At 50.3% G+C, this 8,209-nt stretch overlaps 1 pseudogene; it reads right to left on the bottom strand.

Moving 5' to 3' along the window:
- Positions 1-711: 711 nt before the first annotated feature.
- Positions 712-2,127, bottom strand: LOC144600847 (antiviral innate immune response effector IFIT1 pseudogene; annotated as a pseudogene).
- Positions 2,128-8,209: the final 6,082 nt, after the last annotated feature.

Genomic DNA, 8,209 nt, shown 5'->3' with positions numbered 1-8,209 from the left:
ACTTCTTCCCTACAGCCATCAGGCTATTAAATGATACACTATTGTCACATGTATTTGGGCACAGCGAAATTCTTTATTTTGTATACAATACACAAAGTACACAAAGACTCGCCACGTTTCTGGCCAAAGTTACTAAGTATAACGTATTATAGTCATGTTATAGTCATTTTAGTACAAAGTATTACAGGAATGCCATTTGTCAATATCCACTGTTGGGGATGGCCACATGAAAGGGTTAATGTTTCCATTAATCACTTCCAATTTCTGGTTCCATTATCAATCCGTTGGTATTTTCAAAATGGATTAGATTTTTGCAGCTACATTGTCCTTGATTATTAATAATTATGCCTGATAATGTAAACTTGAATCTTTCCTTTGTCAATAATATCATCTCTTGAAATCCCATTAATGATCCTGGTTCCACATGCTCCCATTTCCCAATTCCCATCTTTCCAAACGAAACACCAATTCCTCACTTACACAACCAAATTCCATTTGATTGATGTGCTTGAGGTGTTGTTATTTGTAAAAGTAGAATAATTTAAAAAAATCTTTAAATGAAGCGCAAGATAATTTTTGAAAATTTCACACTCATAAGTAAAGCCTTCATTCAAAGATGCTATCAGAATATAATTAGTGAAATACACACATCACCAAACCTATCGTCAGATCAGATGAAATTGGTGCATATTATAAGCATCCTTGTGGTCCTCAAAGGTGCAATTCTGAAAGAGCACGCAGATATTCTTCATTCTCATGATCAATCTCCAAGGCCTTTTCAAAGTATTCAATAGCTTTGGACTTGTTCCCATCCAGCTGATATGTTAACCCTCTGACACCAAGAGCTTTGCTGTCACGTGGAGCATAGTAAAGTTTTTTATCTGCCCACTTCTCCAATTTTTCTTTACACCGTCTCCGTTCTATTGAATCATATTCAATCTTCACTCCTTTCAGAAATAGGCTGATGGCGCTTGATTCCGATCGTTTCTGGTACAGTTCAAATGACCCAGCCTTTAAACATATCTGCTGTGTGTTTTCTGGACGGATGTCCTCCAATTTCACCAGATCATTGTAGATCTCCTCTGCCTCAGAATACTCTTCATTTTTTTCGCAAATATCTGCGTAATCCAGCTTTGGGAGAATAGAACTCTTCGGACGGCACTCAGTGGCTTTCCAAAAATGATATTTACATTGACCGATCAACTCAGCTCGCTGCCCACGATTTCTATTACCAAGATTGATCAGTTTAATTTTATAACACCTTCCAATTTGGTGGTGTGAGAAGCACGAGTGTGGAATTAATTCTAACGCTTGCTTCAATAGATTGATTGCTTTCTCCACTGCTCCAACTTCTCTGTAAAATTTTGCCGCGTAGCGAAGCACATATGGACCCTCACTGGCCTTCTGCAATGCTTGTTCAACTAATGTCTTTGCTTCTTCCTTTTTACCGAGTTCTTTCAATTTTAAGGCCAGCAGCACCATGGCCATTGCATCATCTGGATCCAGCTCCAGTACACGTCGCAGATACGTCACTGACTTACTCCATTCATGACTCTCTGGCGTTCCAGAAAATCCTTCCAGACGAAACAGAACAGTTGCTTTGCCCATGATCCACTCCGTGTTATTGGGATCTTCCCCCAGAGCTTTCTCAAAACATTCCAGAGCCTCCTCATAGTATGGAGCTGCAGAACTCAACAATGACCATCCCTTCTCCCCATACACTTCAGGTATCATTGCTGTATAGCGAGGGCCATCAGTGAGTGGTTTACAGATCATCTCCAGCTTGTCGAGGTAGGACTGGGCCTCGGTCAGTTGTCCCATGTGGTAATGCACCCAGGCAGAGTTTCCAGAGGTGATGATGCTGTTTCTTTCAAATGTATCTTTGTGGTTCTCCCTCAGAATCCTGTCAGCTTCCTTTAAGTTTTGAAGAGCTTCCTCACAGTTGCCTTGCAGGCAGTTTACAAAAGCGAGTTGGTTGTAGGATGTGGCTTGATATTTATCTGCAAAGATTGTGGCATCGTTTAATCGGTACACCATATCGTCCAAGTCAAGGGTCTCCTTCTGTGGGCCCCACGTGAAGTGACACTCAAGCTGATCGAGCTTCTCTTTCAACAAATCTCTCATTCTGCTGCTGCAAGAGAATAAAATTCATCAAATTCCATGTCAGGCAAGTCTGTCTCCCAATCTCACAAATAGTCAGCAGACCAGACAAGCTGCATTTGGTTATTTTGTCATTGACCTGAAGCAGTCTCCAGGCAAGACTCTGGGATGGTGTGTTGCCTCCCTGATGCTAGAGTCAATGATGATTGGGAGAGAACTGGATATTCTGAGAGGGAAGTCTCGAGAGATCCTTGTCCATATTGGTGCCAATGACATATTTAGGAAGGGAGATCAGGTCCTGCAATTTTGGGAGTTGGGTAGTAGGTTAAATGTAGGACCTCCAGGTTGCCAATGGAATGTTGGCCTTCGTAACAAGAGGAGTTGAGTATAGGAGCAAAGAGGTCCTTCTACATTTGTACCGGGCCCTGGTGAGACCGCACCTGGAGTACTGTGTGCAGTTTTGGTCTCCAAATTTGAGGAAGGATATTCTTGCTATGGAGGGCGTGCAGCGTAGGTTCACTAGGTTAATTCCCGGAATGGCGGGGCTGTCGTATGTTGAAAGGCTGGAGCGATTGGGCTTGTATACACTGGAATTTAGAAGGATGAGGGGGGATCTTATTGAAACATATAAGATAATTAGGGGATTGGACACATTAGAGGCAGATAACATGTTCCCAATGTTGGGGGAGTCCAGAACAAGGGGCCACAGTTTAAGAATAAGGGGTAGGCCATTTAGAACGGAGATGAGGAAGAACTTTTTCAGTCAGAGGGTGGTGAAGGTGTGGAATTCTCTGCCTCAGAAGGCAGTGGAGGCCAGTTCGTTGGATGCTTTCAAGAGAGAGCTGGATAGAGCTCTTAAGGATAGCGGAGTGAGGGGGTATGGGGAGAAGGCAGGAACGGGGTACTGATTGAGAGTGATCAGCCATGATTGCATTGAATGGCGGTGCTGGCTCGAAGGGCTGAATGGCCTACTCCTGCACCTATTGTCTATTGTCTATTGTTAAGGATCCCCCTCTCGCCTCATAGCCATGCCGCCGAGTGTTGGGCATTTCTATCCTGTCTACACCATCTATGTTGTCATCTCAGAATTGCTACCCATGCCACGTGCTAATGAGGCAAGAAATGGTAAGAGAGTATAGGAGCAAAAAGGTCCTTCTGCAGTTGTACAGGGCCCTAGTGAGACCGCACCTGGAGTACAGTGCAGTTTTGGTCTCCAAATTTGAGTAAGGATATTCTTGCTATTGAGGGCGTGCAGTGTAGGTTTACTAGGTTAATTCCCGGAATGGCGGGACTATCATATGTTGAAAGACTGGAGCGACTAGGCTTGTATACACTGGAATTTAGAAGGATGAGAGGAGATCTTATCGAAACGTATAAGATTATTAAGGGGTTGGACACGTTGGAGGCAGGAAACATGTTCCCAATGTTGGCGGAGTCCAGAACAAGGGGCCACAGTTTAAGAATAAGGGGTAGGCTATTTAGAACTGAGATGAGGAAAAACTTTTCAAGTCAGAGAGTTGTGAATCTGTGGAATTCTCTGTCTCAGAAGGCAGTGGAGGCCAATTCTCTGAATGCATTCAAGAGAGAGCTAGATAGAGCTCTTAAGGATAGCGGAGTCAGGGGGTATGGGGAGAAGGCAGGAACGGGGTACTGATTGAGAATGATCAGCCATGACCACATTGAATGGCGGTGCTGGCTCGAAGGGCCGAATGGCCTCCTCCTGCACCTATTGTGTATTGTCTATTGTCTATTATTGCTATTCTGTTCATCTCATTACCGGAAGGATGTTGAGGCTTTGCAGAGGGTGCAGAAGGGGTTTACATGCATGTTGCCATGATTGGAGGGGATTAGCTGCAGAGTTTGGACAACATTGGATATTTCTCTGGAATGCAGGAGGCTGAGGGCTGACTCCATACAAGTTTATCAAATTATTAGACCAAGTGGACCAGTTGGGCCCATTCCGTGTAGAGGGGGGACAGGGAAGGGGAGAGGGTGTCACTGAGTGAGGCCTGGACCCAAAGCCTCTCCAGTATTGTAGTACCCTCAACCTCCCCACTCAATCCCCCTTATCCCCCCCCTCCTCCCCCCACTGACCCACTCCATCCCCCCAACCCACCCCCACTTACCCCTCCCCTGCCCCACCCCCACTTGCCCCTCCCCCACTTGCCCCTCCCCCACTTGCCCCTCCCCTACCCCCACTCCCCCTGGCCCTGCTTCTACCCCCATTTCCCCCTCCCCACCCCTATTCCCCCCTCTCCCTCCCCTCACCCCCACACCTCCCTCCCTCCCCCTACCCCCACTCTCCCTGCCCGCACCGCACTCCCCCACCCCCAATCTTCCCTCCTCCCCACCCCCACTTTCTCCACCCCCACTCATCCCTTCTCCCCCACCCCCACTCTTCTCTTCTCTCCACCCCCACCCTGCCCTCCTCGCCACCCCCACTCTCCCCCCACCCCCACTCTCCCCTTCTCTCCACCCCACCTTGCCCTCCTCCCCACCCCCACTCTCCCCCCACCCCCACTCCCTCCGCTCCCCACCTCCTCCCCCCCACTCTCTCCTCCCCACCCTCTTTCCCCACCCACCCCCACTCCCTCCTCCCCCACCCTCTCCCCAAATCTCCCCTCTTCCTCACCCCCTCTCCCCTGCCCCGCACTATTCCTCTTCCCCCCCACCCCCACTCTCTTACCCCAACCCCACCCACTCCTGCCCCCCACACCCACTGTCCCCCTTCCCCGCACCCCTACTCTCCCCCCACCCCCACTCTCTCCTCCCCCTCCCCCACTCGCCCTCCTACCCCCCCCCCCCGCGGGCCCAGCAACGTCGCTTAAAGCTCCTCCGTGCGAGGGTGGAGAGGAAAGAGGAGAGGATGGCACTGAGCGCGGGCACTGCCGTCAGTCGGGCGGGTGCGGCCCCTCTTGGAGCGGGAGAGGCGACTACACCTCCCGGCGGTCAGCGCGGCCCGATCTGTGGAATGTCAAGCGCGAGGCATGCTGGGACGGGCGGCGGTGCAATGGGGGGGGATTAGTTAAAGTTCCGGGGGGGGGGGGGGGAGCGCATTAGTTAAAGGTCCGACGGCGGGGGGGGGGGGTTGTGAGCCCATCTCACAGGTGCACGGATGCCATTGTGACGTCACACGCTGAAGACCTTCAAGAAATGGGTTAGAAAGTTAATTTTTTAACTTTAAAATCTCTTTAGCTTTTAAAATGTAGCTTCAATTTGAATGAGAGTTGTTACATAATATGCCCAGGATAATGGTGAGTAACGTGGGCCAAACATTGTGGCGCTATGGTGTACCGTTGTGGCTGTGCGAACCACAAAGGGTGGACACAAACACACAAACAAACACAGAGTTTCAGTAATATACTAGACCAAATGGGCCCGTTCCTCGTAGAGGCGGTACAGGGAAGGGGAGAGGGTGTGACCGAGGAGCCCTGGATCCAAAGCCTCTCCTGTATTGGTGTAGCACCCTCAACACCCCCACTCAATCCCCCTTATCTCCACCTCCTCCCCCCACTGACCCACTCCATCCCCCCTACCACCCCCACTTGCCCCTCCCCTGCCCCAACCCCCATTTGCCCCTCCCCCACTTGCCCCTCCCCCACTTGCCCCTCCTCTGCCCCAACCCCCATTTCCCCCTCCCCACCCCTATTTCCCCCTCTCCTCGCCCCCACTCGCTCCCACCTCCCTCCCCTCCCTGTACCTCCACTCTCCCTGCCCACACACTAATCTCCCCCCACCCCCACCCTGCCCTCCTCCCCACACGCACTCTCCCCTACTATCCTCCCCCACTCCCACTCTCTACTCCCCCCACCCTCTTCCCCCCACCCCCCCAACTGTCTCCTCCCCACCCCCCCCTTTCACCCCACCCCCAGACTCTCCTTCCCCCCACCCCCTCCCCCCTTCCCCAACCCCACTCTCCCCTGCCCCGCACTCTCCCCCTTCCCCCCCACCCACACTCTCTGACCCCGACCCCCAACCCCCTCACCCCCACCCTCCCCTGCCCCCTACACCCACTGTCCCTCTTCCCCCACCTCTCCTCCCCCCACTCCCACTCCCCCAACTCCCTTCCCCCTACCCCCACTCTCTCCTCCCCCACAGTCTGAAGAAGGGTCTCGGCCCGAAACGTCACCCATTGCCTCTCTCCTGGAAGCTGCCTGACCTGCTGAGTTACTCCAGCATTTTGTGATACCTTCGATATGTACCAGCATAGTCAATATAGCCAATTTATTTGTCACATACACATAAATGTGCAGTGAAATGAAAAATTATCCGCAGTTCAACAATAAGACCAATAAGAATAATCAATAAAAATGCAATAACACATACAATCATAACCAGCATCAAACAAAAGAAACATCCATCACATTGAGTCTCCTCCAGTCACCACCTCACTGTGATGGAAGACCAGAATATCTTTTCTCTTCCCCTGCCGTCTTCTCCCGCGTCTTGCTGTTGGAGTTGCCACGTCGGGGCGGTCGTGGTGGTCGTGGCTCCCGACATTGAAGCCCCCGCCGGGCAGAGAAAATCCAGGCCGCGCCGGACGGTGTAAGGTCCGCACGTCTGTAGTTATTTTCCTAAACTACCGTGCCGGTCGACGTTACCATTCTGAGCTGTTCAAATTAATTTCAAATTGATCCACTAATTTTCAGTAGACCATATCCTCAATAATAATCTGCAGGTGAGTGAGCACCAGACACAATAGGGTGGCACGGTAGCGCAGCGGTAGAGTTGCTGCTTTACAGCGAATGCAGCGCCGGAGACTCAGGTTCCATCCTGACTACGGGTGCTGCACTGTAAGGAGTTTGTACGTTCTCCCCGTGACCTGCGTGGGTTTTCTCCGAGATCTTCGGTTTCCTCCCACACTCCAAAGACGTGCAGGTATGTAGGTTAATTGGCTGGGTAAAATGTAAAAATTGTCCCTAGTGGGTGTAGGATAGTGTTAATGTGCGGGGATCGCTGGGCGGCACGGACTTGGAGGGCCGAAAAGGCCTGTTTCCGGCTGTATATATATATGAAATATGATATGATAATAGTCCTTACCTCATTATGCTGCTTGGATGGAAAACACTTTATACTCCTTTCTCAGCTCGAGCAGTACTTTCTCAGGTTGAATCAATCTCAAAGTGTTCTGAATGTTGTGCCTGACTGTTCCTTTATAGTGTCACTTATTTCCTGATTGGGAACAGAAACTGAAACTCAGAGGTGTAATGACAATGCTGAATAATTAAAGGGAAAATTGCGAAACCACACAAATACCTTTATAAACAACACTTCATCAAAGGTTCAATGTAATTGTTGTTCTGAGCATTGAGGGTCTAAAGACCTGGAAGGGCTCCTTGCTTTTGCAGATGAGCTGGTGGTCTTTGGTTTGAAATCTACATCTTCAGCCTGAGCCTGGGCCTGGAGAGGGTTCCTGTGATGTGGAGACATCCTGCCTGGTTCCTGTACCAAAGAGGACATGTCCCAGCTCCTCCAATGACTACAGACCGGCGGCATTGACTTCACACATCTCCGTCCCTGGAGAGCCTGGTGCTCACTCACCTGCGACCCCTGGTTAAACCCTACCTGCACCCCCTGCAGTTCACTCACCAAACACAGATGGGCCATCATCCACCTGCTCCATCGTTCCTCTGCTCACCTGGATAAGCCGGGAAGCAATGTGAGAGTCATGTTTTTATACTTCTTTGTGAGTCATGTTTTTTAACTTCTCCAGTGCTTTAAACACCGTCCGGTATGTAAAAACATACAAGGAATTTGATTTGTCATACAGTCATACCAAAAAAGCAACAAGACACACAACTACATAAAAAATCACCATAAGCATCTACCACAGTGCACTGTGATGGAAGGCAATAACGTGTCCCTTTCTTTCCTCCTTTTCTCCCGCGTTGGGGCAGTTGCACCATCCGTAGTTGGGGCGCTCGAAGCTCCCGCGTCGGGGCAGTTGAAGCTCCCACGTTGGGCGGTTGAAGTTCCCGTGTCGGGGTGACTGAAGCTCCTGCGATCGGTCGAAGACAGAAGCTCCCGCGATAGCGGCGGTCGAAGCTCTTGTGGTAGGAGCTCCCGAAGTCGATCTCTAACCAAGGGTCCACTAGCTCCACGATGTTGT

Source organism: Rhinoraja longicauda, chromosome 16, assembly GCF_053455715.1.
Source record: "Rhinoraja longicauda isolate Sanriku21f chromosome 16, sRhiLon1.1, whole genome shotgun sequence".
Classification (NCBI taxonomy): Eukaryota; Metazoa; Chordata; class Chondrichthyes; order Rajiformes; family Arhynchobatidae; genus Rhinoraja; species Rhinoraja longicauda.
This window is presented reverse-complemented; position numbering and strand designations above follow the sequence as displayed.